This window comes from Oryctolagus cuniculus, chromosome 5 (genome assembly GCF_051225735.1).
Source record: "Oryctolagus cuniculus isolate XC-2025 breed Fujian yellow rabbit chromosome 5, ASM5122573v1, whole genome shotgun sequence".
NCBI lineage: Eukaryota > Metazoa > Chordata > Mammalia > Lagomorpha > Leporidae > Oryctolagus > Oryctolagus cuniculus.
Window position 1 is genome coordinate 111,939,101 of NC_142871.1, and position 15,066 is coordinate 111,954,166.

The window sequence follows — 15,066 nt, forward strand, 5'->3', positions numbered from 1 at the left end:
GAATTCTGTCCCAAGATTGTAATACAGAAATCCGGCCTGAGTTTCCAGAATGGATGACTTCCTGACAGACCTAAGACTGAGACTTACCTGAATCTCCACCTGGGCCTACAAATTTCAGACCTGACGGCCCCACCAATCACAAGAGCCACAACCTTAAAATCTTTCTCGCCATATATATAGCCTATTGGTTCTGTTTATCTGCAGAACCCTGATGGATACAACTAAGTATTAGATTCAGGTAATATTTGGAAAATCAATGAGCTAAAAAACAAGAGAAAACATCAACAATAAAAAAGTGCTCAGGGCGGGCATTAGATGTATCTGTTCAGATGCTGCTTGAGGGGCCGGCATTGTGGCACAGCAGGTAAAGCTGCCGCCTGCAGTGCCAGCATAACATACGGGCACCAGTGAGTCCTGACTGCTCCACTTCTGATCCAGCTCTATGCTATGGCCTGGGAAAGCAGTGGAAGATAGCCCAAGTGCTTGGGCCCCTACGCCCACATGGGAGACCCAGAAAAAGCTCCAGGCTCCTGGCTTTGGATGGGTATAGCTCCAGCTGTTGTGGCCATTTGGGGAGTGAACCAGTGGATGGAAGATTTCTCCCTCTTTCTGCCTCTGCCTCTGCAACTCTGCCTTTCAAATAAATATAAATCTTTAAAAAAAAAAAAAAAATGCTGCTGCCAGGCGGTAAGGGGCCCGGTGCTGTGGCAAGCAGGTAAAGCCACACCACTTGCAGTGCCAGCATCCCATATGGGCACAGGTTCAAGTCCCAGCTGCTCCACTTCCAATCAAGCTCCCTGTTAATGCATCTAAAAAAGCAGCAGAAGACAGTCTAAGTCGTTGGGTCCCTTTACCCGTGTAGGAGACCAGAAAGAAGCTCCTGGATCCTGGCTTCAGATTGGCCTTGCTCCAGCCATTGCGGCCACTTGGGGAGTGAACCAGCAGTTGCACAATCTCTCTCTGTCCTCTCCTTCTAACTCTGCCTTTCAAATTAATTAATAAAAAACCAAAAATGCTGCTTGGGATGTTCACATCCTATACTGAGCATCTGTGTTCAAGTCCCTGCTCTGCTTTTGATCCAGCTTCCTGCTAATGCACAAAACTTGGAAGCAGCAGGTGGTACCTCAAGTAGTTGAGTCCTAGCCACCCACACTGGAAACTCAGATGAGTTCCAGGCTCCTGGCTTTGGCCTGACCAAGCACCTGCCATGGCAGCCATTTGGGGAATGAACCAGTGGATGGAAGACCAATCTCTCTCTCTCTCACTTTAACTGCCTTTCAAATAAATAAATCTCAAAAAGCAATCAAAAACATATGTAATCCAAGAGCAAGAAGCAAGCCACAATGTTTGCTATGATCTCATCTTGGAAATCACTGATATCACTGCTATTGTGCTCTGTTCATTAAATGCAAATTATTTAGAGGCAGCCCACACTCCAGCTGAGGATTAAGTGGGATCCACCTTTTGAAAATAACAGTATCAAAGAATTATTTGACATACTCTATAATCACCATAAGGTCTAAATTTTATTCTTAAAAATATCTGATGGCCGGCACCGCGGCTCACTAGGCTAATCCTCTGCCTTGCGGCGCCGGCACACCGGGTTCTAGTCCCTGTCAGGGCGCCGGATTCTGTCCCGGTTGCCCTTCTTCCAGGCCAGCTCTCTGCTATGGCCCAGGAGTGCAGTGGAGGATGGCCCAAGTACTTGGGCCCTGCACCCCATGGGAGACCAGGAGAAGTACCTGGCTCCTGCCATCGGATCAGCACGGTGCGCCGGCCGCGGCGGCCATTGGAGGGTGAACCAACGGCAAAGGAAGACCTTTCTCTCTCTCTCTCTCTCACTGTCCACTCTGCCTGTCAAAAAAAAAATTTTTTTTTGAGAGGCAGAGTTATGAAGAAAAGGAGAGAGAGAGAGAGACAGAGAGAGAGAGAGAGAGAGAGAGAAAAAATCTTCCAACTGTTGGTTCATTCCCTAAATCGCCTGTAATGGCTGGTGCTGGGCCGGACCAGGCCATAGCCAAGAGCCTGGAACCCCATCCCAGTCTTCTCAAGCAGGTGCAGGGACCCAAGCACCTGGGCCTCCATTTTCTGCTTTCCCAGGTACAATGAGCAGGAAGCTGGATCACAAGTGGAGCAGCCGAAACTCAAACCAGTGCCCATATGGGAATGCTGGCATTGCAGGTGATGGCTTATCCTACTATACAACAACACCAGCCCCGTAAATTGTATTCTTGATTTGATCTTTTCCACAAGATTGAGCTTTAGCAGGTCTTCATCTGTTTTATCCAAATTGTATTCTTGATGTGATCCTTTCATAAGATTGAGCTTTAACAGGTCTTCATCTGTTTTATCCTTAATATTGAATAGCAGTTTCTTACAAATACATACATTCTCTGTATACTGTTTCATTCCCACTTGTGATCTGGACAATTCACCTCATTTTTTTTAACAGCAGCCAACACATACAATCTTAGCATCCTGTTTTGTCTCTTCCCTCATGAGCACACATTCATTATGCACATGATCTTTTCACAGGTGCCTCATCATGTTGAGCTAGGACAAATCATTGTCACTAACTAGCTATTAGAATTACTGTTCTTGGTTCCAGTGTAGTGGGTCAAACCACTGTGGAGACTGTTGATAGTGATGATGGAGCTACTTCTGCAAACTCACTTTGCAATAGGCAAAGGAGTTTCTCCTAAAATCATTGTGGATTTCATAGGCATGACTAGCTCAGTTAACAACTTGGCTGACATCACTGCACAGGAACCTATCACTTTTCAAAGACCAGTTGTAAGAGCATTTTGGGTTTTCTTCAGAAGGAACGTCTTAAGGTTTAGTTTAAACGATCCACTTCTGATCCACCAATTTTATAACCTTGCTACAGGCTTTTTAAACATGTATTCATGCATTTGAAAACTACTAACAGGGTCAGCAAGCTGGAAAGTAAAGGGAAGGGAAATGACATTTATTAGACTCATCTTGTGTGATAAATGTTATCCTAAGCATTTTACAAAAGTCCTCCAACTTAATCCTCACACCAGAACTATATAAGGTTGGCATTATCTTCATTCATCAGATTAAGAAAACCAGCCACAGAGTATATAAACAACTTATCCTAAATCACCCAACACTCAAGTATAAGCTGTCTTACTCCAAAGCCCATTGTGTCAGTCAGCTTTTGCTTATAATAAAAATTCCAAAACTTCAGGACTCACTACATCGAACATTTTGTTGTTGTTCTTGTTCACATTAAATGAAACTACAGAGTTCAGTAAAGCTCTATGGAATGCTGTATGTAACTCTGCTCTTTATATCCTTTTCACTTTGGGATTCAAGCTAAGAGAGCAGTCTCTACCTAGGCAGAATTGCAAGAACTCAAACCAAACCACAGCTTTGAGCTTCTGCTCAAAGCTGACAACACATCATGTACGCACATGTTCCATTAGCCAAAGCAAGTCAGACAGCAGTTAAGTCGCCACTTGGGACACCTACATCCCATATCAGGGTGCCAGGTTTTGAGTCCTGGCTTCACTCTCCATTCCAACTTTCTGCTAGTGTGTACCCTAGGAAGACAGTAAATGATGCCTCAAGTAGCTAAGTCCCTGCCACCCATGTGGGAAACCTGGATTGAGTTTCTGGCACCTGATTTCAGTCCGGTCCAGCCTTAGCTGCTTTGAGCATTCAGCAAGAGAACCTGTGGATGAGATCAATCAATCTCTTTCCTTCCCTCCCTATCTCTATCTCTATCTCAATCTCGATCTCTATCTCTATATCATTCCCTCTCCCTCTCTGCCTTTCAAATAAATAAAAATAAAATTTTAAAAAGATGGCTTTGGGTGTAGATAAATAATTATATAAGATTTTTAAATTATCACCTATGAGAGTACATATTCCATGTATGAAAAAAAATTGCAGTGAACATTTGGTAGCTAGAAGAGCTAACTGAAATAGTCATTAGTGTCCACCAAATAATTGTAGTTCTCTTCCAGGGCACATGGAAGGAATATACTTCTTATCCCATCAATGTCATACGTATTCGGGTAACTTGATTTGAAATACAAGACAAAGTGACACATAACTTCTAGCTGGAAACTGTATTAGCCAGTGCATGATTAGGCACCTTTTTCCTTTTTTTCTGGCAGTGTTTCAAATGATGACTGCAGTCTGCATCCAGGAAGGAGGACAGTATGACACAGCCCCCAAACAACCTAAGATGAACATACAGCATGGATGAGAAATAATTAGATGGGCTATTTCTGTTACTGCAATATAAATTAGCTTAATTAGCTTAGTCTAATACATAAGTCAATCAGAATTGCTCCTTTAGGAATGGGAAAAAAGCATACTGAGTGTTAGGTAAAAGATGGCAAATACTAAGGTTGAATCTAAGATACATTATGAAAAGTCAAAACTAAATTATGGGTAACAGCAGCTATGAGACAGGAGAGAGAAAGAGCATGAGAAAGTAAAAGATGAAGAAGGCAATAAGTAGTTAGAAAATAAAAGAGCAGACATAAAGAAACACACCCCTTAGGAGGGTTCGCATGGCTCATGGGCAGAGCTGCCTTCATTATTACAGCTTTCAGGTCTGTTAAGGCTGAATGAATCTTTTACAATTCTTCTTTTTGTTTAAATGGCTTTAAGTCTTAAATGAAAAAAGTGGGACAAAATGAAATGTGTTAAATGTACTAAGTCAATTATTTAGAAAAATTCTATGGTGAATCCAATTAGAGAATAAAGATTCAGTTTTTAATATAAACATTATTATTTTGCTATTCAAATTCAATAAAGATACTGTTCATATATCATTAAAAATATTAAACAAATTCTTGCCGGCGCCGCGGCTCACTAGGCTAATCCTCCGCCTAGCGGCGCCAGCACACCGGGTTCTAGTCCCGGTTGGGGCACCGGATTCTGTCCCGGTTGCCCCTCTTCCAGGCCAGCTCTCTGCTGTGGCCAGGGAGTGCAGTGGAGGATGGCCCAGGTGCTTGGGCCCTGCACCCCATGGGAGACCAGGAAAAGCACCTGGCTCCTGGCTCCTGCCATCGGATCAGCGCGGTGCGCTGGCCGCAGCGCGCCAGCCGCGGCGGCCATTGGAGGGTGAACCAACGGCAAAGGAAGACCTTTCTCTCTGTCTCTCTCTCTCACTGTCCACTCTGCCTGTCAAAAAAAAAAAATAAATAAAAAAAAAAAAAAAAAGAAAATTCTTATAGAGAAGTTCATTAAAATTTTCCTAATTATAATGTAGCCAAACTTCAGGAAAATGGGGAATTGAAGCAAGAACATTAAAGAATTTCTCAGAACAAAAGAAAATGTTAATTCCCTACAAAGATTTCTTATTTGTAAAGAGAGAACTGCCTTCTTTGATAAATACATGCTCATACTGCACAACCTCCCAAAGAAACTCTTAAGATCATTAAAGTCCCTAGTATACTGTTGGGCTGAAAACTGGAATTCAGAGCGAACTTGGTTGACTGACTGATCATTTAAACAATCAGGAAAAATCTGCTTTACAAATCACTCAGAATAGGCAATCATGCTTCAGATTGTGGACAAAGAGTTATCAGTGATGATTAAGTTGGACAGCGGGTTGAGTCCCGGCTACTCCACTTCCAATCCAGCTCCTGGTTAAAGTGCCTGGGAAAGCAAGATGGCCCAAGTGCTTGGGCCCCTGTACCCACATGGAAGACCTGGAGGAAACTCCTGGCATTGGATGGGCCCAGCCTGGCCTGTTGCCTGGCCATCTGGGGAGTGAACCAGCAGATGGAAGATCTCACTTGCTCTCTCCCTCTCTCTGGAACTCTGCCTTTCAAATAAAATAAACAAATCTTTTAATTAAAAAAGTGTTTGACTTTTTAGGCCAGGTGCTGTAATTCTGGAAGGTACAATGGTCATTCTAATTGCATCTCTATATATCAATATATTTAAAGCTGCAAGCTTTCTGTACGTTATGATAGAAAATCTGTAAGATCTGAACAGAAATACATTAATTAGACATACAATGGAAAAAACTGAATAGTTCAAGAGAATATTGAACTTAACATTTGTTTCAACACATGCCAAGACATTGTAATCAAAACAGGAAATACTCTTGGAAAAGCTACTTCACAGTTGGCTCAGTTGATTCTTCCCTGTGAAGAATCAAAGAGCACTCAAAAAATCTTCTATAAACGTAGGCAGCATAGCGAAACACAGAATTCCTTAGTAAATTCAAACATCTAACTGGCCAAGTGGCTAAGAAACTACATAAAATTGGTTTCATATAGATTTGGAAATATTAGACACCAAAAACAACTATTAAGTGAGAAGGCACAGTAGTCACCTCAACTGCATTTTTACAAATCGATATTAAAAAGCTGTAAGTGTTTTCAACGTTATGTTACTTAAATCTTGTTTTGCATTTAATGCATCTGACATGATGGACACATAAGGGAAGTAACAAAATTTATACTTAATTGATTTTTATAAGACTGGGTAAATTTTCACCTTTAAGTGACAGGCTCTCTAGAGTGACAAGTAATGTGATAGGTAAAAGTAAATGGAACAAAAGCAAATTACCCTTGTCATTAATCTTGTTCTTTTCTGTAGTAAATCTAAGTTGGGAGTGACACATTCTGAACTTTACTATTCAAGCACTACACGAATCTGTCTCCTCCACAATGGTAGTTCCACCACAGCAGTGATACATAACCTCATTTTAATTAACCTAATGGTCTATTCACGGATCATACTTGGAGGTCTATTTCATTACCCTAAATTAACATTTTCTTTCCATTAAAGTTACAGATAATAAAAAAGACATTGCTTTCATGTGTAGTTTACAACACATTTAATCTGTAGTACTCCTTTGCTTAGTGATTACAAGCACTTAAATGCTCTTTGGAAAGCACTTAGAACAACTAGCAGCCCAAGATTTATTTACTCATACAAGGGGAGGACCATTAATAACAGAAATAAAAATGTAATATTTCAAAAATAAAAACACCTATTTGTTAGCTCAATAAAAGCAATTATTCGAAAGATGTTGACTGATCTCACTTTAAAAGGTGGGATGCCTCTCCTCAAAGTAAATGGGATTTTATTTACATAAAATAATTGAATAATCCTAACTGATACATTTTGTCATTTTACCTCCACTGAAAAGAGAAGCTTTAGCCTCTCCGGTTTAGAGTCAGAAATAAGAACAATAAAGTAATTTCAATTGTTCAAGATGACTGTTTAAAAGACTTTTCCCAACTAATGTTTGCCAACCTAATGAGAAATTATTTGATCATAAATCTTTGATACAAATTCAGCACCTAGGGCTAAATTGTCATCTTTTAGATAGAAATTTACATGTATATCAGCTCATTATTGTTCGCTTTCCACATTAATCCCTGTTGATCAAACTGAAAACATAAACCTCAATTTGATTAAGATAGTTCAAACTTTTTTTCATATAATCCCAAGGTAATAATACACCTCCAAGAGTGTTGTCAGACAAAAGTACATTCCTTTGAACTTCCTCCTGCTTATCCCATCTCTACCCTCAAAAACTTTCTCCTGCAAGCTATTCTCAGGCATATTTTTCACATGTACCAAAAAATGAATGTCACATCTTTAAACAGGAAAAAGCTTAAAGCCATAAGTTTCAGAACAGAAAGGACTCATATATCCACAAGAGCCAGAATGTTGCTGTTTCACAAGGGCTATTTTTAGACACAAGGCTGTCTAGGGTTGCTAACTCCTCCTGATGGAGCCTCTTGCACTGACAGTGAATGTCAAGAAATGACCCTGTGTGTCTGTGCATCCTGAAGAAGCTGTACCTAAAGAGCTGCCAAGAACCTGGCTGAGCCCCACTCCACCATCAGAAATTAATGCTGGACCGGCAGCAGCAGCAGCACTCGCGTACAGTCTGCTGTGGTGTTTCAGGCTGTGGGAGAACCATGCTCTTCTAATAGACAAAAACTACGCTGGCATGCAGGCAACACCACCTCTCGTGGAGTACTTCGAGCTTCATGTTTGCTTCTGGGCAACAGTAACCAGGACCAATTCCAGGAATGAGTAAGCACCTGGGGATTCTCAGGCTACTGTGCAGAGAGGAATCCCAAAAATCAAATCAAATAATTCCCAAGAAAAGGTGGCGATGCTACATGAATTATTAAAGAATTTTAACCTGCCTTCCCCTTTTCTTTGCCTCCCTTCATGTCCCTAGCATGGTGGAGTCAGTCCACTAAGCAGTGAGGAAGGACTCGAAGGGTCAGTGCAGAGGCCCAGGACAACAGCAGCAGTGGGGAGGAAGCTGAGGTGGCCTAGAGGTGAGAAACAGCAGAGACAGAACCGTGACTGGGGGGTCTGTGCATTGCAAATTATTTTTGATTGAACTAATGAGAAAATATATTGAGGCTAATGGGTGTCGCTCCCCCTCTTCGTGGAGGAACGACACTAAACCCTGCCTAGGCTTCATATCCGAGTCACGGCACCATTATGTCGCTCCCCCTCTTCGTGGAGGAACGACACTAAACCCTGCCTAGGCTTCATATCCAAGTCACGGCACCATTATGTCGCTCCCCCTCTTCGTGGAGGAACGACACAGGACCCTGCGTTGTTCTTTTGTCTGCTCGGCCCTCCCCGGGTTTGCTGCTGGTTCTTCCCGGGTTGGCTACTGTCCCTTCCACCTCCGTGGAAGGGCGGTTCCCCCTGGCCACTTTCCCCACTTCCGCGGGGGAGCGGCACACTGCCAGCCGGCTCTCTCGGGGGCTGCACAGGTGTTCCCCTTAGATGTTCCTGGTGCATGCCGTCTCTCTCCTCCTTTATAGTCCTCCTCTGCCAATCCCAACTCGGCTGCCCACACGCCGAGTACGCTGCTCTCCTCCAATCAGGAGCAAGTCCTACAGTTTATTGGCTGAACTGGAGGCAGCTGTGTAGAAGCTGTTTTCTCCTCTCCCAGCGCCATATTGTGGGAGAGCAGATGCACAGAATAAGTCTTAATTCCAGTAACTTAGTCTAGTCCAAGTTGCTCCCAGTTGTTCCCCACAATGGGCACTGTGTGTCTTAGTGCCAGAGAAGGAAGGGATTTATAACTAGTCCAAGATGCTAGTTTAGAACTGTAGGTATAAATGTGAACCCATAAATTTATTGCATTTACACACATTCTCACACACACCCCAAAAGTATTTCTGTATCTCTCTTGTGTGTGTGTGTGTCCTAACTCTGGCTGCAGTCTGTTTTTACAGTTACAAAAGTGAAGGGAAACCCTAGAATTATCCTGAATTCCTTCCACTTCTAAAGCCCATGATTCCATCTGAGTGTTGGCAAACACAAAGCCACCTGCCTTTCAGCAATCCACCTAAATACCAAAAATAATACTTCAGAAAGACACCTATCATGACAGAAATCAGACATTCAAGAGGCAAAAGCAGCTATATCAATTACACAACACAAAGCAGTACACTCTAAATGTTCACTCTCTAGAAGTCGTTAGCACTTGGTGCAATTGTCACCTCAGCAAATGATTCTTCTTCATGCTACAAGGGCACAAGCCGAGCAGTATACTCTGCTGTCAAGAGAGTCCAGGGGGACTACACTCGACAAAAATCTACCACTGTAAATTCTATCATTTCCACTTTACACCAGAGAAGATGAGATTGCAAATGGTTAAGGTAGAACATGCAGCGAGGAGCCAAGCAAAAGCAATTAAAATTGTGAAATATTAACTTTGTCTTCTGTTCTTTCGACCTTGACAAATACATCAGTCAAAATGTTAACCTTTGGGCTAATATTAACACCAAAAATGACCTTAAAACTTGAGCATGTGTGATAGCACTCCAAAAAGTTCATGGAACAATGGAATTATTACTTTATTTTGATAGAAAAATCCATGCAAAGCTTCCATAAGATACATCTTTCATGAATTTTTTGGAAGTACCTCAAGTCTACAAACTCTTTTATTGCTTTTTTACAATGCTGTCTCTCCCACAAGTAAAAGAAACAAATCTAACGTTAGACATCACAATACTAGAATACTCAATCAATTCTTTGGAAATAAATATTTATGTAAGTGTGCACTGACTGTCTAGATAGGATTACATCTAGCTACTACAACCAAACGTTATCAACAAACACTTTGATAGGCTGTCTCGGTCACCTAGCCCCCACCCCCCCCCAAAAAAAACATGAATTTAACCAAAACTCAGATTTTTTTTTAATTAATTTATTTGAAAGGCAGAGTTACAGAGAGAAAGGACACATAAACACACATGGAAAGAGGGAGAGAGAGAGGGGGATGAAGAGAGGAAAAGAGATCTTCCATCTACTGGTTCACTCCCCAAATGGCTGCCATGACCAGGGTTGGGCCAGGCTGAAACCAAGAACTTCATCTGTGTCTCCCACGTTGGTGCAAGGGCGCAAGCACTTGGGCCATCTTTGGCAGGTTTCCCAGGCACATTAGCAGAGAGCAGCATTGGAAGTGGAGTAGTCAGAACTTGAATCAGTGCCCATATGGGATGTTGGCAGCAGCTTTACCCACTATACCACAGTGTCGACCCCCAAAAAAGCAGCTTAAATTAACTCTTAACAATGCCCAAGCAAAATTATTACACCAATGACAGAGCCAAAGTGATATCACCAGGTTTAAATGAGGTAGCTAAAGAGACTTTGTGCTATGTTAAGTTTCCCTCTTTGGAGAAAACAAACACTTCCTAAGCATAGTTTTCCAATCTTTTGAGCTCTTACCAACATGCTGTTTTGCATGGTTATTTCTCTTTTCAGCATTATCTCAGATTCCTCTCATAAATTCCTACAGCATATATTCCCACTAATCACTCACTGAATACGCCATATATCCTTCCTAATGTTGTGTGTTCTTAAAAAGAATAGTAGTAATATTCAGTCTCCTCAGATCATAACCTTCAGGGGTGAGGATGGCATTAACTTTCTTGTAGTTTAAATACCTTGCACAGTTACCAAAATAATAAGCGAACAATAAAGATTAAATAAGGATTATAGTATTCTAAGTGTTATGCTTCAAAATTATGCATGCATAAAACAAGCCACTGTGCTGGATCAGAAGAAATAAGCAGCATGGATTTTAGTTCTCATTCTGCCAGAATTAGCACAGTAAGCCACTTCCCTTCTCTGCGTCTCGGGTCCCTCATCCATATAAAGAGATGAACTCCTAAGTTCCTAACAGTTCAAAATGTCTAGAATTCGATATCACAGATTTAATAAAAAGTTCATTTAGTATTATCCGTGAAATTACAAAGATATTTCTCCCATTTTGAACAATTAAAAGTGTCTCATAACAAAGCTGTGTCTCACAAATGAATCAATACAAAAAGAGTCAAGTTAAATACTGAAATACTAACTAGATCATGATTCTATCAAGAGTTCATTCCACTCAACTGTAAAACAAACAGGGGACCTACAACATTAATTCAACAAAGTTAAACTTCTCCAACCACTGGTTTTGGAATGGTACCTTCATTATAGACCCTTCATTACAGAAATAATATGAAGTGTACTGATTTCTTACATGAAATATTACCAAAAAAAAAAAAAAACTTCTTGGCTGATTCATCCTTCTTTTTTCCTAATCTTTTCCCCTTCCTTTATTTTCCTATTGGTAAAAATAAACATTAAACCTTACTTTTTTTCTTTTCCTAGTTATATTAGAAAAACTACCCAATATGCAGAAACACAGAAAACAGCTGGGTATATCTTTTTTAATATTATGTGAGGAGATAAAAGGCACTCTAAGCAAAAGTACCCATGCAAATCACTGCTTAAAGGCCCAAACTTAATAGTCACTTGTTAATTTGTAGATTTTTTAATTAAACTAAGATATAAATAATTCCTGTTTGATAAAACAGATAACCACAAAGTTAAACAAAATCATTGACATATGATTTTACCTTTTACAAAATTATCATTTAACACTATAAAAGCAGAAACTATAACTAAACAGAATAATGGTGGGTCTATTTATGCAATCGCTGTTAACCACTGATAAAAGTCAAAACTTTCTCATTTCTCCCTTAGAACAATCATTATTTTCAGTGTCAAAAAGCAAATTATAATGATGATGATGATGACATATTGGTTTATTTCCTCCCACTGAGTTTATTATAATTTCCCTGTTAAGCTCAGAAAAGGGAAAGGAAAAAAAAAAAAAAGGAGCTGGGTAAGTGTGGCAGAACAAACAAACCTTAGACAAGAGAGCTTCAGCTCTAGCAGCTGGTTCTCTCTTGACTGGGCTTCTATTTAATTTGCCTGAGAATGAAAGAACACAGAGATGTGAAAAGCCCATACAAATACATGGGTTGAAGAGCAAAAGGACCTACCTCACTACAAAACAGCACAGTACCACTGACTGTTACTGAATGAGAAACAATGCATTTAACTTCAGCAAACAACAAACAGTAACCTATAATTTCACTAGCTTTCACAGACACGGTTACATCAGAGATGCAGACATTTCTTGACATTGGCTCAGAAAGACTCCGATGCAGCATGATTTCTATTCTGCTAAATTCATTTTACACAGGGGCACTGTCTGAATTTTGCTGTTAAATGGCTAACAGAAAGGTGTTACTTTAAGATTTTTCTAGAGTAGCTTCTATAGGGAAAAGATTTAGACAGCTTGAGCTTCAGAGAATGAACAAACAAGGCTACTGGGAAGCAATTTAATTTGGTCAACAAATACAGTTACTATAAGATCTTGTTAGTTGATGTAATCATTCAAAGTGCTGCCAGTCAAAAGTCAAAGGTATACTCACTAATGTCAAGAGACTTAATGAAGCCTAGAATATCAGGATATCGATATCCTGATTCGTGGAAAACACCTGAGTCAAGGGCAAAGAAGAATGTACAAGTATGGTTCAAAATAAATCAATTTTCTATGAGCAGCTTCAATAACCTTTTTAAAGGACGGGGTTAGGATGGGACTCGTTCCGGATACACGAAGCTCTAGATGAGGATTCCTCCCTATCAGCTGTGCTCGCCTCCCGCCCGGCCCGAGAACCCACCATGAAGAAGACAGAACCAATTCAGAAGGCAAAGCTGGTTGAGCAAACGGAGCACTACAATGACGTGGCCACCTGCAAGAAGGCTGCAACAGGGCAGGACGCCAAGCTGTCCAACGAGAAACCCAACCTGCCCAGAGTGGCTTACAAGTGGGGGGTCGCAGGGCTGCCTTGAGGAGTCATCTCCAGCATCGTCAAAAGACCCATCCCTCCAACAAGAGGCTTCAGCTGATTAAAGACCATCAGGAGAATGTGGAGTGGCAGCTGTGGTCCAGCTGCACCATGGTCCTGGAATTGATAGCTATGCAACTAGTCCAGAGTAACGGCTCTCCTAACTGAAAATGAACGGTGGGGCCGGCTGAGTGAGTGCTGCTTCAAGTCCCGGCTGCTCCTCTTCCAATCCAGCTCTCTGCTATGGCCTGGGAAAGCAGTAGAAGATGGCCCAAGTGTTTGGGCCCCTGCACCCATGTGGGAGACCCGGAAGAAGCTCCTGGCTCCTGGCTTCAGATCAGCACAGCTCCTGCCATTGTGGCCATCTGGGGAGTGAACCAGCAGATGGAAGACCTCTCTCTGTCTCTACCTCTCTCTGTAACTCTGTCTTTCAAATAAATAAAATAAATCTTTAAAAAAAAAAAAGAAAATGAATAGATTACTTCCAGTACCTGGCTGAAGTTGCATGCAGCAATGATCGAAAACAAACAATAAGTAATTCCCAAGGAGTTACCAAGAGGCATTTGATAGAACCAAGAAAGAGATGCAACCCACACACCCAATCCACCTAGGCTAGCTCTGAACTTCTCTGTATTATGACATCCTTAATAACCCAGAGCTTGCCTACACACTGGCTAAAACGGCCTGTGATGAGGCCATTGCAGAACTGGATATGCTAAATGAAGACGCCTATGTATCCAGCAGCTGAATGAAGGCAGCACCCTCACCATGCGGTTGCTTAGAGACAATTTAACATTATGGACATCAAACAGTGCAAGAGAAGAATGCGATGCAGCAGAAGGAGCAGAAAACTAAACAGGGTGTCACTCTCCTTCAAGAAACCTTCTTACACACCTCCATTCCTTACTCCACCTGGATTTCTTATAGCAAAGAAGCCCATTCATGTACAACAGAATCGGCTGTTTATAATCTTTTCACTCAGCAGCTTTGGGAAAACTCTATTCCTTGATTTGTGTTTATCTTGGCCTTTCTAGTGTGTAGTCACTGCTGTAGCAAAGTATTAACCACTTCATTTCAGGAAAACATAAGTAACTTTCATACACTTATGTAGAGAACTAAAAATGTACATGGTATTTAAGTAATCTGAACCAGTTGTGACTCTGTTTTGTATTACTGTGAAGATATGAAAATATAGTTAATTATAATGTAAAGAATGCTCTATATAACTTCTTAATTTCTACATTCCCTCTTCAGAGGTTTCCTTTCAGTAAGCAAATTTTCTATGCTCTTAATGTATTCCTGTTTAGTAGGAATCTGGAAGTATTAGATTGAATGTAAAAAGCACTTGACAGTTCTGGGCTGGGGCAGGGGGACAAACTGGTATGCCTCCTGTATCTCACACCAAAAAGTCAAGTACAGGTAACAGAGTGTTTCTGTATTCACTCTGTTTGCTGCTGTTTAATAAGTTGACAATTTCCCTTCCAATTAAACTTCACATACACATTCTGCCTTGAGGTTCTGGTATTCACTTTATAATAGAAGCAGCACGTTGCTACCAGAATACAAGTGTCGCTTCAGCAAATCAAAGTGCATGCCATTTCTTAACACAGTAGAAAGGAGAAATAAAGTACACAAGTGCAAGTCTAAAGCTTTATTACTTTTCCATGCAGATTTATGCACATGTGAGGAGGTGTCCAACTTGTCTACTGATTGTTACTTAGAGAGTTAGACCACTACTGAGCATTGCTAATTGACTATAGTCTTAAAAAAAAGCCTTGTGAAAATGTTATGCCCTAACAGCAGAATAACATAAAACATAATTAATTTTATAAGCCATTAAAAAAAAGAGGGAATAGAATCCTAAACCAAGTACCTATCTCTAATGTCTTTT

The 15,066-nt window shown here is 40.9% G+C and overlaps 1 protein-coding gene and 1 pseudogene across 6 annotated transcripts in view; one reads left to right on the forward strand and one right to left on the reverse strand.

The window, feature by feature from the left end:
• PRIM2 (DNA primase subunit 2) overlaps positions 1 to 15,066 on the reverse strand; it is a 304,235-nt gene that overhangs the window by 174,917 nt on the left and 114,252 nt on the right. The gene's annotated exons all lie outside the window — the stretch shown is intronic.
• On the forward strand, positions 10,212 to 14,030 carry LOC100358793 (14-3-3 protein theta-like; annotated as a pseudogene). Its single transcript, XR_016233962.1, has 2 exons — positions 10,212 to 13,366; positions 13,642 to 14,030. The product of XR_016233962.1 is annotated as a 14-3-3 protein theta-like (transcript).